This window comes from Equus asinus, chromosome 2, assembly GCF_041296235.1.
Source record: "Equus asinus isolate D_3611 breed Donkey chromosome 2, EquAss-T2T_v2, whole genome shotgun sequence".
Lineage (NCBI taxonomy): Eukaryota > Metazoa > Chordata > Mammalia > Perissodactyla > Equidae > Equus > Equus asinus.
In genome coordinates, this window is record NC_091791.1 from 79,517,360 (window position 1) to 79,540,795 (window position 23,436).

Here is a 23,436-nt window from a genome sequence, read left to right on the forward strand (position 1 = left end):
CTGGAAGCAACCCAAGTGCCCATTGACCTGTGATTGGGTAAAGGAGTCGTGGTATATATATACAATGGAATACTACTCGGCCAGAAAAAAGACACATTCATCCCATTTGCAATAACATGGAAGGACCTAGAGGGAATTATGCTAAGCAAAATAAGCCAGTCTTAGAAAGACAAACACCAGATGATTTCACTCCTATGTGGAATATAAACAAGTACTGGGACAAGGAAAACAGTTCAGTGGTTACCAGGGAAGGGGGGTGAGCGAGGCACATGAGGTGAAGGGGAGCACTTATGTGGTGACAGTCAAGAAATAATGTATAACTGAAATCTCACATTGATGTAAACTATTATGAACCCAATAAAAAAAAAAGGCAAAATCATGCCATTTGCGACAAGATGGATGGACCTTGAGGGTAGTATGTTAAGTGAAATAAGTCAGACAGAGAAAGACAAATACTCTATGATTTTTAACTCATATGTAGAAGATAAACAAACAAACAAACACATAGATAAGGAGAACAAATTGGTGGTTACCAGAGGGGAAGGGGATGGAGGATGGGCAAAAGGGATAAAAGGGCACATATATATGGTGATGGATAAAAACTAGACTATTGGTGGTGAACACAATCCAGTCTATTCAGAAACTGAAATATAATAATGTACACCTGAAATGTACATGATGTTATAAGCCAATATGACCTCAATAAAATAATTTAAAAAGGATGTCTTTGTGTTTACAACAATGATAATCTTTTATGAATTGAGGTTTAAGGTCAATTAAATTCTGTTCATTTAAGGTTTAGGAGAGGAATAATGGATAGGGATGGGACCCTTTTTTAATCTGAACTAGCTCCAGTTGTTAACATAATGGAAACAAAATAATCATCCATTTTTTTCCGTTTAATAACCCAAGGTCAGTATTTTCTTCCCATTGGAAACAAAAAATCAAACAAGAACACAAAACAAAAAATAACAAAAGAAGAAGACCAAGGGCTGCATCAGTCTGCACAAAAAAATCTGATATAAACTGTAAGGGTTTGTTTCCCTGACGTGGGTACCTTCCTTTTCATACTGAAGCTGATCACACCCTCATCTAGTACCAGGCTCACTTGATGTCCACTGTTGATTGTGCGCTTCTTTAGGGCAAGGACACAGGTCTCTTCATCTTTGTATATCCAACTCAACTCAAAATCCAACTGAAACTCAAGTTCCAACTGAAATTCAAATAAAAAATATATTAAAAATAAAACAGGAACATGACAATTAATTTGTTGTAAATTTTAGTAGAGCTGCCATAAAACGCATAATCTACACACAGCCATTAAATTTCTCTTTGCAAAAAAATCTACATGGGAACCAAAATCAGAATCACAATGAAAATGTATTAATTTAAAAAGAGAAATAATAACTATGGCATCTTAAATATATAAAAAAAATCATATTTTCTTTCAGAAGATCATTGGTTTTTGGGCTGTATTTCATACACAGACTTCAATGATCCATTAATCTTCTGAAAAAGATTTTGTGAATATGCACATAATGTCATATTTTTCGGGAGATGTTAAAAAGTTTTTGTTATGTAATACAGGCCTCCGTGCTGCCCCACAAGTTGAGAATTACTGTGTAGATAGACTTACATAAAAACCTATAGTATTTTAGAGATTTTTCTGAGTGGGGAAACAGAGCAAGAAGAATTAGTTGTAAATATAATATGAAATAGTTGCACAATGTAATGAGTCCAAAGTTTAGAGAGTTTGGTATTTCCACGATAAGGCAAGCATCAATATGAGTGTTCCCAGAATTTCTCTCTACTTGCTCTCCCCTCTCAGCTGTTTCTCTTCTCTTTTCATGAATTGCCTCTTCTTGGTACATCTGGTCTGTCAGATGTCATGGTGACTATTGGAATGAGAATTGGAAGGACATGGAGATTGGAGAAATGTAACGGGAATTTAGATTTGGGACCAGAAGATTTTCCTCCAGTGTGTTTAAAAGAAGGGCATCACTTCACACAATCCTAACATTTTGGGGGCTATGGGTGGGATTACATAGATTCAATTACTTTTTTCTTTATTATTATGTTGCATATCTTTATTTCGATATATTATTTTCTTTAAAATTTTATTTAAAGAAAACATCTTGTTTTATTAATTTTTCACTCGGGGAAGCAGAAACTCCTTCCTGGTCATTTCCAAAACAGGCAAAAAAGGCCAACAAACGTGTTCATATTTCAACATTAATCACTGATTACTAGTAAGTACTGAGAAATGTCTCATTTATCATAAGTCTTATAGGAGCAATACAGTAAATGGATAGAATATTTGCAAAATTTCTGAGCAGTTATCTCTTTCATCAAAGATTTTACACTCTGATAAATAGGACACACTATATACACATATTCAGACATAGTCTCATGAATACTAAATAATAAAAATGTGTGTCTGATACATAGTATATAGGAATAAGTATTTGATAAGTGCATGAAAGTAATTACATACTATAATTTTTTAAAAATATGCCATGGCAGAAGTAAAAGATTAAAATAAACTGATAGTAAGTTGGAACGACATTTGGAGCATACACAACCTAAGCTAGAACATTAAATAAAGGGAAGATATGGGTAAATAGACATAGGAAGATTCTAGGCTACAGATATGCATATATTCAAAGAAGAAAAATATGCCCAGATTACCGTTTTAGATTCATGTAGTCAAAATTTACACAATCATGCCACTGTTAAATCCCTCGGACTATTCCCATTTTCAAGGAAACATACAAAGAAAGCTAAATATATAGTACATTACATCATTCAACTTTTTTGTATAACATTATTGTATTTTTCTTCTTAAAACATGGTCCCCACTACTAACTGTAGGCAGGTCTTTCCAAGTTCATTTCTGCTGTGATCTAACCTAAACTGAGTTACTATGGTAACTTGTGCAGCACCTGATTTAATTGAGTGAAAACTTCATAATAGCTCATCATCTTTATCTACTAACAATCAACTTATATCTTTCTCAATATTCCAGGTCATAAGTGTAATTAACACGATGTTACCTGTTTATTTCATTTTTTCCAGTTACGGGAAGTAATACGCACAGTACCTTTATCTTTCTCAGAATCCCTTCCATGTATACGTCTATCATAACTTCCTTCTCATTTTTCTATTTGGAGTCACAATGTCTTTTTATGCTGAGGTCTACAAAAAATCCTCAAAAAAAAAAAAAGAAAATCAAGAGCTGGCCCGGTAGCTAAATGGTTGAGTTCATGTGCTCCGCTTCATTGGCTTGGGGTTCACGGGTTCAGATCCTGGGTGCGGACCTGCACATCACTCATCAAGCCATTCTCTGGAGGCATCCCACATACAAAAAAGTAGGGGGAGATTGGCACAGGTGTTAGCTCAGGGTCAATCTTCCTAACCAAAAAAAAAAAAAAAAAAAAACACTGTTCTTTCTACCATACACAAATTTCATTTTTTTGTTTTTTGGTGGGGGGTTAGCATGGAAAGAAGGAATAGGAATAGGACCTTCAAGATATTGCAAATAGATATTTCAACTACCACCTGTGGTATGATGTGGGAGCAGCTAACTATGCCTCATCATACCAATCCTGTTACTTAATTCAATGTAGTGAATCAGAGTTTCTAAATTGAGTATCCCATAATTTGCTCTTCCAGGCAATCCCCTGATGACTCATCCTGTTTTCGAAGTTGTAGTTATAGTTTCCGACAGATTAATGGTGGTCATGCCTTTGCCACCTGGGGTGCTCTTTGAAACCCTTTATTTCCATTGACTTGTTCAAAACATTTTCTTGCTTACATCTCTCCTGCTTCAAAAAATTAAGTAAGCAAATCTTTGAATAATTTAAGGCTTTGAAAAGCTCTTATTTTAGAATATGTGCAAATAACAATTTAAAGAACAGAGGAAAAATTAACTACTTCCCTTCTTTGATATCTAATATGGAAGCAAAGCCACTTTTAAGATGAGGAATTAAAATTGAGCTACTGAAATCATTTTACCAAAGCTAAAATAGAATATTTATTTATTATTGTTACTATTTTTATACAGATCTTCCTTGACTTATGATGAGGTTACATCTCAATAAACCTACATTAAGTTGAAAATATCACAAGTTGAAAACGTGTTTAATATACCTAACCTACTAAACATCATAGCTTGGGCTAACTTGCCTTAAACGTTCTCAGAACACTTACATTAGCTCACAGTTGGGCAAAATCATCTAACACAAAGCCTATTTTATAATAAACTGTTGAATACCATGTAATTTATGGAATACTGTACTGAAAGTGTAAAACAGAATGGTGTCTGGGGACAGAATGACTGTAAGCACATAGGGTGTTTATTCTGGTGATCAGGTGGCTGACTGGGAACTACAGCTCGCCGCTGCCGAACATCTCGAGAGAGTATGGCATTGCATATCATTAGCCTAGAAAAGATCAAAATTCAAAGTACAATTTCTACTGAATGCATATTGCTCTCACCTCATGGTAAAGTTGGAAAATAGTAAATCAAACCATCATTGGTTGAGGACCTTTAATGTTTTCTTGTGATAAAATAATACCTAATTCCAAAAGGCAAAATATGCAGTTAATAATGTACTTATTTCTTCAAATACCCAGAAATCTTCAATGTTAAATGTTTCTCATGTAAGCTTCAAGGAATTTTGTAAGTATACACAGAAAATGTATATTTAGTACTAATATGGTGTTTATACTCTGAATATTGTAATATAGCCTTCCGTTCTTGCATACAGTATATCTTTAAATAGTTTCACAATATCTGTTTACATTTTATCCTAATTTGAAAAAGTATTTCCATATCAGGAAATACTAGGTAGTTCCAGTACTTTTACTGTTGAAGGTATGGTCAAAATGAACACACTTGGTATAATAACAAATGGCTTTTTAAATGTGTATTAATAAAGTAAAAGGGAATATGTAAGTTCTGCTATAAAATTTGTATTTGAGTATTAATTGAAAGGTTTATGTGTTTATTATTTGATATATTTTATTATTATAAAAATAATTCAAGTGCATCGTATACTTTAAAATGCCAAAAAAAACTACAAGTGTATTCTGGAAAAAAAAATCTTCCTAGTGCTTCTGTCTACCAGTTCCTCTCTTTCAACAGAAACAAATTTAACAGTAATTTCCAGTACCAGAAATTTCCATTAATTCACCATATTAAAGTTGTGAATGAATTATGGTCAAATTTACATATTTCCAATATTTAGACTTCTTATTTGAGATTTTTTTTCCTCTCACAGGAAATCATTGTTGTTGCTATTGTTGTTGTTTTGTGATGCTTGTAAACAGAATAATTTATTTCACTGTATTTTAAAATTCATCACATTGGCTAAAATAAAGCTATTGTTGTTAATTTCAAATTTTTTTCCTTTTGAATTTGCTTATTTTATCCCTGCATTGTTCATGTAAGCAAGCATATACTTTTTAGTACAAAACAATAGCTTTGTATTTTCCTTTTCATTTATACTGAACAATTTTGTACTTTGATTGCATTGGCCATTAGTTCCAAAGTAATTTAATAATGGTGATACTCAGCATATTTGTCTTGTCCTTGATTTTATACAACTGTTGTAATATTTTATCAGGGATAATGATGCTAGTATTTTGTTTTGTTTTGTTTTTTATAAACGTCCACCTTTCCTGCTACCTTAATAAAATTCCATTACTTTATCAGGAATACACGTTGAAAGTCTAAATTTGGAAATTATCGGTTTTTTCTCTAACATTAATATAGTGAAAATATTCTTTTCCTGTTCTCTTTGCATACCTAGAATTAATCCCACATGTTAACTATGCACTATCTTTAATATGTTGACAGATTACATTTGATATTTTATTTATAAATTTATGTTATGAATATTCATAAGATTGATTTCTTTCTTCTTTTCCCCTTCTTCTTCCCTCCATTCTCTCTCTCTTTCACCTTTTCTAATCTTTTTGCAGTATCAGTGAACTGTTAAATGTTAAGACATTGAAGCTAAGGAGTTACCAAGGATGAGAGACCACAGTAAAATACTAATCTTTTCCTTGTGAGACTCTGGACTAGCAGGAAGAATGAATCAGAAATTACCAACACTCTCTGAGAGCTAGCTCTAAATGACACAAACAGCTTTCTGATAAAGATGATCTTATTCTACTGATTAAAATCCTTTAAGATAAGAATTTTATCCTAAATAAGATAATATTATCCTTAATCATTCTTAATATTCAATGTCATGTATACAATAAAAATCAAATAGGAGACATGACAGAAAACAGGACTAAATGAATAAAAACCAAAGGTCAAAAAAAGAGAGAAAGAGAGCAGAATCAGACAGAGATGATCCATATAATGGTTTTATCAGGTATGAATTTTAAAGTAACTAGTGTTAATATCTTCCAAAATACATGAAAAGATGGAGAAATTCACCATAAATTTGTACTCAGTGAAAAAGGATTCAAAGAGAAATCCTAGACATGAAAAATAAATATTTAGACATAAATTTTAAAACATAGGTTAATGGCATGTTAGACACAACAGGAGAAAGGACTAGTGAACCCAAAACTATAAGTCAGTAGAAAATATTAGACTTGGGAATTAGAATTTGGACAATAGGAATGAAAAATTTATAAAAGAAAGAGGAGACATAGCATCTGGGCACAAATTTTATTGCATGTACTGGAGTCTCAGAAGGAGAGGAGAGACAGAACAGGTCAAAGCAATATATTTGAAGTGATACTGGTCAGGTAGCTTGTAAAACTGATGAAAGGTGTTAAGCCAAGAGTTAAAGATGCTTGGCAAATACTTCCCTAGATAAAGAAAGAAAACACTGCCCCTAATTGCCTCATAGTAAGACTACAGATAGCCAAAGACAAAGAAACAATAAATCTTAAAGGAAAACAGAAAGAAGACATGTTAACTCCAAAGGAGATATGAAAAAGACTTGCATTTGAGTTTTCAACAATATTAATGGGTGTTAGATGACAATGAGCTGACATTCTGAAACTACTGCCACAAAGAAATAATAACTTCCAATTTAAAAATGATTGCAAAATGAAGACGTTTTAAGATGATCAAAACCAAAATAATTTGTCACTTGCAGACTCACTCAAACATAAAAACCTAAAGAGAGTTATTTAGGACTATGCATATGGAAACACAGAAATGTAAGAAGGACTGAAAAGTAAAATGTAGGTAAATATTGACCATGTACAATGAATATAGATGGTATAAGCAACTAATACTTTTATGTAAAGTTTAATACACTCGTAAAATTAAAACAAATGACTAGTATTATAGAGGAAGGAAGAAGTTAATTTAATTTGAGTTCTAAAAGTCTTTGGATTTCCCAGGGAGCGTTAAAAGTACTATTTTAAGTGGAGTTTTATAAATGGAGGATATATACCTACCATAACCTCTTAAATATTTATAAAATAATATTAAGCTAACAATATAAATAAGAAAGAAATGGATTAAAAATTTTTATTAATCCAGTATTTAGCAAGTAAAGGAGAAAAAAAGTAAAAATTAATGAAGAAGTCAAATATAAAGAAAACAAGAAGTTGGAAGATATGAACTCAAAGATATCAGGGACTGTTTTAATATAAATTGATTAAGTAATCAAAATTTAAAGATAGATAACATTGGATAAACATTATTTTTTATTTTATTTATTGTGTTCATATCCAGAATTTCCGCTTTTTTTTTTTTATAGCTTCTGTTTCTTTGGTGAAGTATTCCTTCTTCTCACTAATTTGATTCCTGAGATCATTGAACTGTCTTTCTGATTTTTTTGTAACATGTTGAGTTTCTTTATGGCAGCTGTATTGAATTCTTTCTCATTTAGGTTGTAAATTTCCATGCCTTCAGGGCTGGTTTCTGGAGAATTGTCATTTTCCTTATTTGAATTGTTTCTATAATTTCTCATGGTATTTGATGAACTAATCTTTTGTCAGTGTGTTTGTGGTAGCATTAGGTCACAGAATCCACTTGCTACTGTGTGGGGAAAGCAGGAGCTGAGTTTCTGATCCCACCTCATCTACTGAAAGTTTTGAGGGGTACTATTGACACTTTCACTAGCCTGAAGAGCGTTAGGGCATGTGTGTAGACCTTGTTTGGTTGTCAGGGCTACCTCATGAGGACCAGGCCAGGGACTCTCCTTGGGACCGCAGTGGTATGATGGACTCATTGGCCACTGGGAAAGCAATCATGAGTGAGCTTAGGGCTGTCACCACCTCTTCCTACAGTTGCCCTGGGGCACATTCCCACTTGCAGGTGCAATGGTACTATGGGCACTCATGTGGGCCAGGAATGCACTCACCTTGGTGCATAGATCTGCCCTCACCTCTTCTTGTTGTCTCGCTGGGTATTGTGCTTGGAAATCATGGCTTCCTTGTCGGGACCGAGCCAGGGACACCCCTTGGTGCTGCAGTGGTACAGTGAGCTGCCCTGCTACTTGGAAAGCAATCATTAGTGGCCTAAGTGTTGCTGCCACCTCTTCCTACAGCTGCCCTGGGGCACATGCCCACTTTTGGGGCAGAGAGGTTATTACTCTTACTGGGCTCGGAAACATTCATAAACATTCACAGTCCTTCTGGGGAAGGGCAGGGAGTGCTCACCTATCTCTACCACTTCCCAAGGGCACAGTCAATCCACCTTCAGATGTATAGCTGCCTGAGTCTCTCAGGTGTCCTGTTGTGCTGTGTAAGTTTCCTTCATTGGTGGTCAATGAATGACCATTTAGTTGTAGTTCAAGGGGGTAGTGATAAAGGGATCAGCTCACTCCACCATGTTGATGACATCACTCTAATTCCTTTTTTTTTTTTTTTTTTAGGAAGATTGGCTCTGAGCTAACATCTGTGCCCATCTTTCTCTACTTTATTGGTGGGATGCTTGCACAGCATGGCTTGATAAGCAGTATGTAGGTCTTCTCCTGGGATCTGAACTGGCAAAGCCCAGGCAGTTGAAGCAGAGTGCATGAACTCAACCACTACACCACTGGGCCAGTCCCTTTAATTTGTTTCTTTTCTCATTAATTTTTTTGTTGTGGTCATAATAGCTTATAACATAGTGAGATTTCAGTTGTACATTATTGTTTGTCATACACCATATAAGCATGCCCCTTCACCCCTTGTGCCCACCCTCAACTCCCCTTCCCCCAGTAACCACTAATTTATTTTCCTTGTCTGTAAGTTTCTTTATATTCCACATATAAGTGAAATCATATGGTGTTGCCTTTCTCTGTCTGGCTTATTTATCTTAACATGATGCCCTCAAGGTTCATCCAAGTGGTTGTGAATGGGATGATTTTGTCCTTTTTTATGGTTGAGTAGTATTCCATTGTATATATACACAACATCTTCTTTATCCAATCATGCTTCAGTGGGCTCTTGGGTTGCTTCCATGTCTTGGCTATTGTGAATAATGGTGCAATGAACATAGGGGTGCATAAGTCTCTTTGAATTGTTGATTTCCAGTTCTTTGGGTAAATACCCAGTAGTGACATATCTGCGTCCTATGATATTTCTATTTTTATTTTTTTGAGAAATCTCCCTACTGTTTTCCATAGAGGCTGCACCAGTTTGCATTCCCACCAGCAGAGTATGAGGGTTTCCTTTTCTCCACAACCTCTCCAACGTTTGTTGTTTTTTGTCTTGGTCATTATAGCCATTTTAATGGGTGTAAGATGATATCTAAGTGAAGTTTTGGTTTACATTTCCCTGTTGATTAGTGATGTTGAGTATCTTTTCATGTGCCCATTTGCCATCTGTATGTCTTCTTTGGAAAAAAGTCTGTTCATTTCTTCTGCCCACTTTTTGATTGACTTGTTTTTGTAGTTCATTTGTGTGAGCTCTTTATATATTATGGAGATTAACCCCTTATTGGATATACTATTTGCAAATATTCTCTCCCAGTTGGTGCATTGTTTTTTCATTTTAATCTTGGTTTACTTTACCTTCCAGAAGCTCTTTAGTCTGATGAAGTCTCACTTGTTTATTTTTTCTTTTGTTTCCCTTGTCTGAGTAGACATGGTATTTGAAAAGATCCTTTTAAGTCTGATATCAAAGAGTGTACTCCCTATATTCTCTTCCAGAACTTTTATGGTTTCAGGCTGTACCTTTAAGTCTTTGCTCCATTTTGAGTCTATTTTTGTGCATGGGGAAAGGTAATGGTCTACTTTCATTCTTTTGCATCTGGCTGTCGAATTTTCCCAGCATCCTTTATTAAAGAGACTTTCCTTACTCCAGTGTACGTTCTTGGCTCCTTTGTTGAAGATTAGCTGTCCATAGATGTGTGGTTTTATTTCTGGGCTGGCCCCTTTAATTCTTAATAATGGAAATCTGTTTCCTTTTTTGTCTCACATTCATTTATTAATTTCATTAGTCTTTATCAGATTATCAATATACAATAAATCAATAACCCTGATGTTTGTTGATTTCCTTTATTGTATTCTTGTCTTCCATTTCTTTGATATCTGCCCTTATGTTTAATATTTTTCCCCATTGCCTTTTTTTATTCATAGATATTTCAGTAGATATCTTTTTTCCAATATTTTTTGTTGTGGTAAAATACATATGAAATTTGCCATCTTAACAATTTTTAAGTGTATAGTTCTGTGGTATTAAATACATTCATAATGTTGTGCTGCCATCATCTCCATCCATCTCCAGAACTCTTTTCGTCTTATAAAACTGAAATTCTATACCTATTAAACAGTAACTCCCCACACACCCCCATCCCTCAAGCCCCTAGTAACCATCATTCTACTTTCTGTCTCTGATTTTGAATACGCCAAGTACCTCATATAAGTTGAATCATACATTATTTAGTTATCTGTGATTGGCTTGTTTAACTTAGCACAATGTCCTCAAGGTTCATCCATATTGTACATAAGTCAGCATTTCCTTCCTTTTAAGGTGAAATAATATTCTATTATATACTATATTTTGTTTTTCTATTCATCCACCAATGGACACTTAGGTTGCACCCACAATTAGGCTGTTGTGAATAATGCTGCTATGAACCTGAGTGAACAAATATCTCTTTGAGACCCTGTTTTCACATCTTTCGGGAATACACTCAGAAGTACCATTGCTGGATCTTACGGTAATTCTATTTTTAATTTTTTGAGGAACTGCTATATTGTATTATATTCTGGATATTAATCCCTTATCACATATATATGGCTTACAAATACTGTCTCCCATTCTGTGGATTTCCTTTCAACTCTGTTGATAGTATCTTTTGATGTAAAATTTAAAAAAAATGTTCATGATGTCCCATGTATCCTTTCCTTTTGTTGCCTGTGCCTTCTGCCAAACATGTAAGCAAGAGATGAATCACCTTACAGAAATCTCTTCAGAACATACAAAGGGTAAAATTCACTGTCAAGCAGTTTTTAAGCCAGAATAACTTTACAATCAAAACTTGACAGTATACATAGCAATCGTAAATATTTCTACAACAGTCTTAACAAAGTATTAGCAAATAAAATCAAGAATATATAAGACATATCCAATTTATGTTCATATGAGTTTAAATATTTGACCTTCAAACAATGGATTTACCATATTGATAGAAATGAAGGGGAAATCCTATAATCATCCAAATAATTTCAGAAAAAACTGTTTCTTAAAATCTCATACCCACTGATAGACAGTGCTTCCAGAAAACTAGGAATAGAAAAGAAGTTCCTTAATCTGATAAAGGGGATGTACAAAAACCTACAACTGACATCATACATCGTCGTTAATGGCGAAATATTGAGAACACTCCCTCAGAGACCAGGATCACAAAGGTCATTATGGTGCTTGAGGTCTTAGTGTAGTAAAGCAATAAAAAAATGCAGAAAAAATGTAAATTGGGAAAGAATATATGAAATTATAATTGTAAAAAATACAGGAAAATGTAAACTTGGAAAGAAGATATGAAATTATAATTATATGAAAATGACACGATTGTGTACATGGAGAATAAAAAGGAATTTACATATACAACAACTGTTTGAGGTACATATTCTATATCCACCCTTTACATATTAGTATACCTAGGCTTGTAAAGTTTAATCAAGTTGCCTAAGGTCAGATAAGTAGCGTCAATGTGCTCTAAAGCAAACTCAGGCTTTCAGGCTTCAGAGACTTTATTGCTATCTTCTTTGGCATTTTTTACTTTGTCTTTTCTGAGAATTGCTGTCCTTGAATGGGTGTGTAAATATGAGGGGACTCAGGTAAGTTTGCCTCAAAATTTAGCATCTCAGATTAAAAAATGCTAGTTTTCCTGGTCTAAGGTATAATATACCTTAAAAGGGTGTAGAGAAGACCAGAGACTACAGGCAAAGTGAAATATCTTCTGTTCTTCCATGTGATTGACCTGTTCCATTAAGAAACTGTGGATTGGCCAAGGTATTTTTCATTGTTTGTTTTCTGCTTATTTTTAATGTTGTTTTATCTAGCTCCTTGCAGTTATTAAATATTATTCTACAAGTATAAACACTGGTGGTTAGTTTTAGGTGGGCTTGCGAGTTTTGGTCATTTTCTAGAGTCTTCATGGTGTCTTCACAGAGAGTCAGAAATGCTGCATCAGGGATTGCTGGCCTGATATTATCAAAAGCTAAAACGTAGAACTTCTTTCAAAGTAGCATGGAGACCAAATAATTCTTATTAAATTAACTCTTATTATTTAATTATTATACTTAATTATATTATTATTTAATTATAATTTGATAATTCTTATTAAGAATGTCAGACATTGTTTATTTTTCTATAGACTAGACAAATACCACTTAACTGAATTGTAGGTTCACTCATTCCATTATTTCATTATCAATAATTGATAATTCCGTGCAATTTTAAGGCACATGGAAATTGTTTTAATTATTATATTATTTTGTTTTTTCAATGTGCATCCTTAACTTGGTTGTTCCTTGCTGGGTTTATAATTTCTTTTGATCTCTTTTTGTTAGCTTGCTGGGTTCCCTAGTGTTGGCAAACTTTTGCATCTGTGTGTGATTTGCTATCATAATTAACATGTTGGTTTTCTTATTGCAGCAAGTTTTGTAAGCCTAGGTCTACCAAGTATTTTGTTGATTCTTAGAGCAAAATTTTAAGCTTCATTGTTCAAAAATTAGCTACTGAATTATTTACATAAAAAAGCATTTGTTTATTTCTAATGGGAATCTGCCCTTGATTTATAGTTTTCAGAGTGTTACAAAGCATGTTAAATACTTAAGATACTGCTTTACGTGATGTCCATGTCCTTACCTCCCTATCGTCTAACTTACTGAACTCTACAAGTGAGTATGAAGACTTTCCTACTATCAAGTATGATCCTTTGGCACACAGCATTCATACAGTCCCCTACTGTCTATGTTTTAGTACTGCAGAATGCATTTCTCAGACTCCTACAATACACATTTATACATATGTGACTTCCAACATTTAGATCTTCTGTGTATAAGTACAATTCTTGGAAGATCTGGTAAAGACAGAGACTATATGTTAATCTTATTCTGCTGTTTCTGAGTGTACTTACTCTTGTCGATATGCTTGGTTTCTCTGCAGTAGCTTCTTGATCATAAAATTTTCTTAATCACAGATGAGGCAATGATTTCCTTAATGCCATGGTTCTACCATGTGGCTCTCAAGTCATTCCTAATATATCAAACTAAAGGCTATTTCTTCAGCTTCCAAGAGATTCTGTAGGATGTTCACTGCCCTTTAATAAATCTCTTTCTCTTTAAATAAGTTATTGCTTTAATTCTTTACCTGAACCAAACCCTCGCAGAGTCACCATCTCACAGTGTGTAAAAGTAATACTTAATTCTGAAGAAAGACTGTGAACTAACATTTATATTTATGGAGAAACATTAATATGGGTACATCAGAAACATTCACTCTAGATATAGGAACACATCATATTTCTCTGTCTCTCTAAGCCATCAAATACTAGAATGACGTTATATCCAGCGAGATGCTGTCATCATAACAAGCCTAAAATAACTTACACCATTTGTGACACATAATAATCAAGATGTCCCCTCTCTTTACCTCAGGAACATATGCTTAACTGAGAAGAAAACTTTCTCTGAACTTATTAAAATTCTCTCAATTTGCCTAAGAAAACCATAGTTCTGGTGCCAATTTATTGCGTGTATCAAAAATACTATCCATACAGGCATTTTTTAAATTAAGACTTTATTTTTTATAGAGCAGTTTAAGGTTCACAATGAAACTGAAGAGAGGAAACAGAGATTTCCCATATACCCTCTGCTTCCACGTATGTATAGTCTCCCCATTATCAACACCCTCCACCAGAGTAGTACATTTGTTACAATTGATGAACCTACTCTGACACAGCATAATCACCCAAAGTCCATAGCTTACATGACTGTTCACTCTTGGTGTTGTACATTCTACAGGTTTCAACAAATGTATAATGACATGTGTCCACCATTATGGTGGCTTTTATTTAAAAGGAAAACTCTAGACTGTCTAAAATAGAAACATTTTTAAAGCAAGAAATTAGGGATAATAAACCCTTGAGGTCTGTTTTATTGTTTTAATCCTTTTGACCAGGCTCTATGTTTATCTATTTCTATTGAAATTTAATATAAATAAACAACTCCCTTATTAATTTATCTTCTGTTTTCTTAGTATGCAAGAAGATGGAAAATAAATAATCAAATAGATTTTTGGGAAACTCGCTGGAAAGAAAAGAATAAAAAAGAAAGGAAGGAAGGAAAGAAGGAAGGAAGGAAGAGAAAGAAAGGAAGGAAGGAAGGAAGGAAGGAAGGAAGAAAGAAAGAAAGAAAAAAGAAAGAGAAAAGAAAAGAAAAGAAAGCAAGAAAACAAGAAAGTCTGGCTCCATGGTCTATGGTTAAGTTCAGTGTGCTTTGCTTCAGGAGTCCAGGTTCAGTTCCCAGGTGTGGACCTAAACCACTCATTGATGGCCATGCTGTGGCAGCATCCCACATAGAAAATAGAGGAAGACTGGCACAGATGTGAGCTCAGGAACAACCTTCCTCAAGCCAAAAAAAAAAAAGAGGAAGATTGGCAACAGATGTCAGCTTAGGGTGAATCTTCCTCAGCAAAAATAAACCAAAAAATAAAAAATAAGAAAAGAAAGAAAGAGAAAAAGTAAGATAGATCATTCTCTGGTAAGTTTTTTCTCTGTCATCTTTGATGGCTAAAGTTAATAATCTGTTTTACAATATTTCTCTAAAAAGATGCCTGTGTCTTTATTGATCATGCATATTCATTCCAGCACTCTCAGTGCCCTTGGCCCATTTTCCTTACATCTGTAGAAACTCAACTTTGACTTCTTCTAGCTAATTGCACAAAGAGTTACAATATGCAGGGAAAATCACAAAATTTCTTTAGTAAATTTTTGAATTTCGATATAGGTTGGCCCCTCAGAACCTCTTAAGATTCACTTCAGAATCTTAGGTGAGGTTGCTGAGTTTCATTTTTCGTTATACAATAATGGCCTTTTAGTTTTTTAGATTGGGTTAGTTGGTTTAAGGATATTTCATATGAACTTTCCAAGGCCACTCAATTGGATTTCTTACAGATTCCAAATATGTGATTGGATGCTTCACACATGATTTTAATCTTATGATTTTATTTTAGTAAAACTTTTTTTGTGAGGAAGATTGGCCCTGAGCTAACATCTGTGCCAATCTTCCTCTACTTCGTATGTGGGGCACTGCCACAGCATGGCTTGGTGAGCAGTGTGCATGTTGGTGTCCGGAATCTGAACTGTGAACCCTGGGCTGCCGAAGCAGAGCGTTCAAACTCAACCACTGCTCCACCGGGCCAGTCCCTATTAAAATTTTTGATCTATAATTTATCAATTCAAAATAATTATACAAGAAGATCTCTTGATCTCACCTCTCCTTGTAACAGAGAGCATCAGATTACTTGTGGCACAGATTTCTGCCCAAACATCTGGATTTTATTTCCCTTTTCCATTTATAGGCTCCTGCCCAGCTCATCACTGGCTTTCCCAACACTTCATTATAAGTCTCCAAGTCATTTTTTATGGTGTCAAAACCATGTAGAATGTATTTGATATTCAAAATCCTCAGAAGAATTCTTGGAAAGTTTTAGTCATAGACAATCTTACTCCCTAGTTACAAAACTGACATTTTGAAATGAAAGTCTTCAGACTTTATTAAAATGCTGATAGAAACAACTGGTGAAGAAGTTATCTGCTATGGATTATGCCCATATTGGTTCAGGGTAAGTTGGTGTCAACATCCCAGGTCAAAGAAATCAGGGGGAAAATAGCCTGTCTGTTGAGAGTACTCTGGTTTCCTCTTTATGTCGTGTGGAATGTTGCCCTCAGATTCACAGAGTCAAAGCATGTTTTCACCTGACACAACCTGCTGGGAGAGGTACAGCGTTGGCAGCAGGCCAGGTAATTCTGCAATAATTTGAGCTTTTGAAGACTTTCCCTCTAGCTGGGAGGTGAAACAGTTGTTAAAGAGGAAATTGAAAGACAATTTTTTTCAATTTCTGTCATTACTGCTATCAAAAGACACATCAACACTGTGTCACCTGCTCAACGTACAAAATAAAAGAAAAAAAATCTCGGAATTGGTTAAAGCATTCTCAAGGATCAAGCATACGGTAAACTTAAGCATGTTAGTCTAATGGCTCCAATAGTTTTACCTAAAATGTAAGTCTAAAAGCAAAATACACTTTCCTATAGCGTTGATGAAGATGACATATATTATATTGGCAGGTCAGATTCATATTCCTTCTATCAGAGCTTCTCAAGCTAGCCTTGATTAAAGAACATGTTTATTTTTAATTTCAAATCCTTCAAGGAATAGTAAATTAGTAATTACTAATCACTAATAGTAATAAAAAATTACTGGTTTAGGTCTATTCAGTAATTAGTAAATTACTAATTGACAATTAGTAAAATAGTCTATAAATGAAATGCTACGAATAAATGTAAAATAATATGTAAAATAAAGTCCCAAAGTTTTATTAGATCAACAGACACAAATCACTTTGTCCAATTGCTACAAAAGTTTCTAAATTCTTACTCTCAATTTCTGAACTTATCTCTTTGTGGACCTGTGAGAAAAATCTATGGGCCAGCACCATGACAAAGAGCCCGTTTGAGTAGTATGATGTTAGATCTCTTTAGTTGGTAAGAGGCATCAAGGCTTTCAACAGTGCCTGACTCACTGCACAGAAGAATATTCCCAGATTTTGTGTAAATAGAAAGCTATAATTGTATGTGGGAACATAATATTTACAAAAAGTAATCATTCCTGATGTCTCACTTCATAGTATCTACTGTTCAGTAATGATATATTAAAATAAGGTAATTTCATAAACTATAATTATATCTATGTAATAATTTTTTTAGTTTTATTGAGGTATAATTGATAAATAATATTGTATATTTAAAGTGTACAATGTGATGATTTGATACACGTATATATTGTGAAAGTAGTCCCCTCATTGAGTTAATTAACACATTCATCACCTCACATATATACCTTTTCCTCTTTCTGGTGAGAACATTTAAATTCTATTCTCTAGAGAAGTTTTAATTTTACAATACAGTGTTGTCAACTATAGTCACTACGTTATACATGCATATAAAAACTGAAAGATTGTATACTTTTACCAACCTCTCTCTATTTCCCCCAGCCCCTGGCAACCAATTTTCTGCTCTGTTTCTATAAATTCAACCTTTTTACTTTTTAGATTCTACATCTAAGTGAGATCATACAGTATTTGTTTTTCTCTGTCTGGCTTATTTCACTTAGCATAATGCCCTCAAGGTCCATCCGTGCTGTTACATATTCAATGCAAAAGAATCAAATTGGACTCTATCTTACACCACTCACAAAAATTAACTTACAGTGGATTTAAGATTTAACGTTGGACCAAAAAGTCCTAGAAGAAAATATAGGGGGAAAAGTTCCTTGACATTGGTCTTGACAATGATCTTTTTGGAATGACAACCAAAACACAAGCAATGAAAGCAAAAATAAACAAGTGGCACTGAATCAAACACATAACCTTCTGCACAGAAAAAGAAACAATCAACAGAATGAAAAGTCAACATACAGAATGGAAGAAAATACTTGTAAACAATATATCAAATAAGGGATTGAAATCCAAAATAGATAAGGAACTCAAGCAACTCAATAGCAAAAGAACAAATAATTTATTAAAGAATGGAAAATTATCCATCTTTCCCCTGGATGTAATTTAGGTGCTATGGTATGAAATAGGGGTCCAATTCCATAGTTTAATGCAAGGATACACCATTGTTAGAACTGTTAATTAAAACGGTTTTTTTTCCTCCACTGAACTGCCTTGCAACTGTCAGGGGGGAGACAATTCCTCTACCCTCTAGGTCCTTCTGGCTGGTCTAAGAATTAAATTGACACGAGACAGAATAACGGGAGAAAATCAAAGTTTAATAACATGTATACGTGGGAGAAACCCAGGAAAACTGAGTAACTCACTAAAATGGCTGAAGCCACCACCTTAAATATCACTTTCAGCTAAAGACAAAGGAAGATGGTGGTGGTAGTGGTTTAGGACTACATAAAGGAAGAAGACAATTCAAGTGGAGATGAAAAAGCAAATGTTTGGTAGACAAATGTTTGCTGGGCCATCTATAGACAATGTGACTAGAGAGAGAGAACTGACAAAAATGGGTTTAGCAAGGATCCTCTGAGTCTGCCATACACAGAGTTATCTATGGTGATGGCCTGTCCTATGGACAGGCTGTCTATCTTAAGTTCTTTTAGGGGAAAGGCCAAAGTTTCTTTCAGAATCTTTTGTCCTTAAAAATAAACAAGCCAAAGAGACACATTTTGGGATGACCAATTCTGATCCTCCACACCACCTATGTCATACAAATATTTATGATCATGCTTCCAGGCTTTCTTTAAGCTGTTTTTACCTATTCATATTTGCCTGTGCCAATATCATATTGTTTAAACTACTATAGTTTTAAAATATATCTTGATAACTGGTAGAACAAGTCCTACTGCCTTGTTCTTAGAAATTCTTTGCTTTTGGAATATCTTGACAAATTCTCCTAGGGTTATGATTCAAATTTTAATTTAATTTATATATATTTCTGTGGAGAATTTACATATGATGTGGGTAGTCTATGAAATCCATGAAAGTGTTATATCACTCAATTTATTTAGTTTTGTTTACTGGATTTTTATATTTGTTCACAATTATAGCCATAAAATTTGACATATCTTTTATTAGATTGATTTCTAGGAAAATCAATTCACATGAGTTGCTGCTATTGTAAATGATAATCTTTTAAAACAATTTTCTAATTGTATATGGCTGGTACGAGAGTGAATTAAATTTTGTGAACTAATATCATTTCCAGAAACTTTTCCAAACTCTCTTATTAAATCAAATATTCTATATGCATTCCTTTGTATTTTCTTCAGACACAGTAATATCCGCAAATATTGACAGTTTTATTCCTTGCTTTGCAGTCCTTGCAGTTTTTTCTTTTTCTCTTCTTTATTTTTTAGGACTCCCAGTACAATGATGAATAGAATTGGTAATAGCAAGCATTTTTGTCTTATTCTGATCTCAAGGTTGGTCGTTTTCTTTTAGTTTGCTGAAAGTTTATAATAATAATAATAATTATGACTATATAATTATATGAATATAAATCATAATTATTATCAGTATTCTTTATTAGATATTGAATGCTATCAAACTCTTTTTCTGGAAAGATTAATTCGTTGTGGAAGGCAACTTCTAAAATGGCACCCAGTGATCACTGTTTCCTGATATCCCCAGCCTCATGTATTCCCGTTGAGTTTGGGTTGAATCTAATGAAGAGAATATGGAAGTTTTAATAGGATGTCTATCATTCAAGATAAAATTATAAACAGCCTCTGAATTCCAGCTTTCTCTCCCTCTCTTAGAACCAGATGTCATGTTGTGAGCTATTCTATGGAGATAATCTTTTCGTCAACTTGCTGTTGAGGGAAAAGTGGGCTGAGGTAAAGATATTCATGAATTCTGGGGAGCGTTCAGTAGCTTTCTGTTTAATCAAGACTTGGAAGGAAGAAGACCAAATGATCTGTGACTAAGAAATCATGGGAAGAGGCATGTGGATTCACCTATGGGTATGGGAAAAATGTGCATAATGCTGTGGGTCTCATTTCAATGCTCATGGGAGAACATCCACCAGAGAGAATACCCTAAACAGCTAGAATGATCCAGCATATGTTACCATACTTCTGTTTATGGCTTCTGTTTATGCACCAGGCTTGTGCAATGGTCCCATGGCTGATCTACCTACATCCACAAGGGGTAAAGCTGTCATAACAGAGACCAATGTTGAGCCCTTAAATAGCACCATCCTTTAAAGGGTCTAATGACTAAAAGTTGGTTTCATTGGGAAACTTTAATTCTGAACAGGGAAGCAATTAATCTTTACTAGGGTTTATACCTATTCTTGGTATGGATTTGCTTTTTTACTTGCAGTGCCTCAGCTAGCACAATTACCCAAGTGTCCTATTTCTTTTCTTTGGATCCTGCATAATGTCACTCTGACCAAGGGACTTGTGGGAAATGGCATGTGACAATGAATATATTTAGAATTCTCTGATTTTACCTACAAAGCAGTCAACTTGACACAACACCAAAATGTTCAGTTAACCTATCAACTTGGGGATGACACCCTGTGGGTTTAGGATATTGTCCTTCAATATGTGATGTATACATTGAACCAATGACCATTAGCTGACATTCATGGGTCCTGACTCCAAAAGGTGACAGTAAGGATGGGCCCTTCTCACCAACACTCCCAGTGAAGCACTTGGGGAATTTGTTCTTTACAAATCTATGATACCAGGCTCTGCTATGGAATGCTTTACTAATGGATAAAGTAAGGAAATAGCTAAATCTAAAGTGTGCTTCTCATGTAGTTATTTTGGGTTATTCCTGCCAGTCGGCAGCAGGCAAAAAAAGGAACTCCCGTACTAATAGGGGACTTTACATTGACAGGGTTGTTGGTACACAATGGGGGCAAAGAGAATATTTCTACAGCATAAACAGGAAATGACAGGTTCTATGGTCTTAAAAGGCAGGATAACCAGGTGTTTAGGCCACCAGGGAAGAAGACCTGGGCTGCTCCATGAGATAAACAACCTAAACCAGCAGATATGCCAAGGATGAGAGAGAGAGAGAATAGATGGTAGAGGAGAGAAGTTATGACTATTACTTATGGTCTCAAGATCAACTTCAATAGCAGGGACCTGATCTACTTCCACTCATCCTACTATAGTTATTAATTATTTTTAATTGTTACATGTCACACTTTGGAAAATCAATAAGAGGACAAAATACCCCTAACATGGGGCATTCATGTGCTGAGTGGTGTACAGGGTGAATCGTGGCTGACACTGTCAGTGTTGTGCTGCATCCCTTCTACCTTCACCTTACCTGCTGCAGTCACATGTGATTCACCGCTGCAGGATTTAGAGACTGCAGAGACACATTTAGAATCTGTACAGGCAACCTGAAGGTGCCAGCAATTTCACGCTTTCAGAAGCAGTCCTAAACCAAGGATAGACAGGGACTTGGTGGATAAATACACGTTTCCTCATCCCTAGGCTGAAGCTACTGCAAGTCATGTTCTACACTATCTCCCAGAACCGACCAGTTTAACTGAACTCCAGTTGTCTAGGTGTTGTTGCTACCTTGATAACACACTCTCTGCTGGCTTCCTTCTCTTTCCTGCCTCAATTCCCCACTGCATTATCAGTGTTTCCTGGGATGACTTCCTAAACACATTTCCTGCACTTTAATTCTTTTCTTAGAATCTGTTCCCAGATTCTAAGAAATCTAAAACTAAAGAAACATCTATCACAGATTCCTAAAAATCTGTGACTTAGAATTAAAAAGGATTTTCTTGCAATTTTTCCTTTTTCACATTCTATCCATAATAGGAATGAGAGGGCAGAGCATTTACATACTGTCTTCATATTGTGATCTTGCACACAAGTCCCTTTGGGCAATCGTGCAACTGACTGCTTGAATGGAAATTATTTAGGCACAAAATTGGTCTTCATATGGACATCATACAAGTTTTGTCTATAAAAATATGTTTTTAATTTTATTTTTAGCTATTCATTATTTTATTTAAAACATTAAAACCAACAGCTTATAGCTATTCCAAAACTTGAATTTCCCACTGTATGTTTTTTTATGGCCCTGGTGTCTTTCTACTTGCCTCAATATAGTAAGATTTTTTTTTTTCAGTTTATTAGTGGTCAAATTGTAATGAGTTCTTATCAGATTGATAGGAAGTAATTTGAGGGGGTACCCTTGATAGCAGCTGCCAATTTATGATAAGAGAAATCACTGCTTAGTGACAATTTTTGATAGCATTATTATGACTTTTCTTAATTTGATCCCCTTGGAAAATTCTGCTGCAAGTTTATTTTTTTATTAATGTTATCTGCTTAACATCAGTTTGCTGATTTCTTCAATTTTCATCCAGAATTATTTTGCCATAAGATTTCAAAAAAGAAAAAGAATAATAATGTAACAAGGCTTGTAATTTTAGATTCTAATCAGTATGTAGACGATAAAATACAATTTGTTTCATTTAAGCAATGTCAGGAATATACATACATGATACAGAGTTCTCTTTTCAGAAGTACGTACTGTGAAGGCATTCAAAATAGGACCTAGACACTGTGGCTATGGTTGACCAGGTCGTATTTTCAAAATAAATCACCCACTCAGAAATAGTGTATCCAGGATAGGTAGTGTAAAGGATAAGGATCATGGAGTGTGACTCATGGATCTCTATCATCACACTTGTCAAAATCTTTAAGCTTGAAAAATGCAAGTCTGTATCCATACAATAAAAGACAAATGAGCTTCTCTCTGCTGTGGCTTATCAAATACTGAACAATTCCCACATAAGATAACGAAAATATCCCAAAGAAGGAAACAAGGAAATTACCTATTTTTAGAAACCAAAAGTGAATTCATGCTGGTGAGAGAAGGGTAATGTATGGAAGCCTGTAACACAAAGGAAAAGCAGAGGTGAACTCCAGAGCCTTAATGAAACAATGGCATTAGGCTCTGCCGTCAGAAGATGAATTCAGGTTTGGGGGACAAGAAGCAGCTGCAGATAGGAGGCCCGCCTGTACTTCAGGCGGAATCCAGGATTATTTCCCACACCTAGTGCCTCTATGTGCTGACTATTGTTTAACATATATGAGAACTTTAGCATCTGTCATTTCTTCAAATGTTCCATTTTCTAAGGAAAGAGTAATCAAGGGAGGTTGCATAGAGAAAGAGAGTACTGAATCAGCCTTTGGAAAATGGGGGGATTTGAGCAAGTGTTTTCTGTGATAAATATTTATCTTGGGAAAA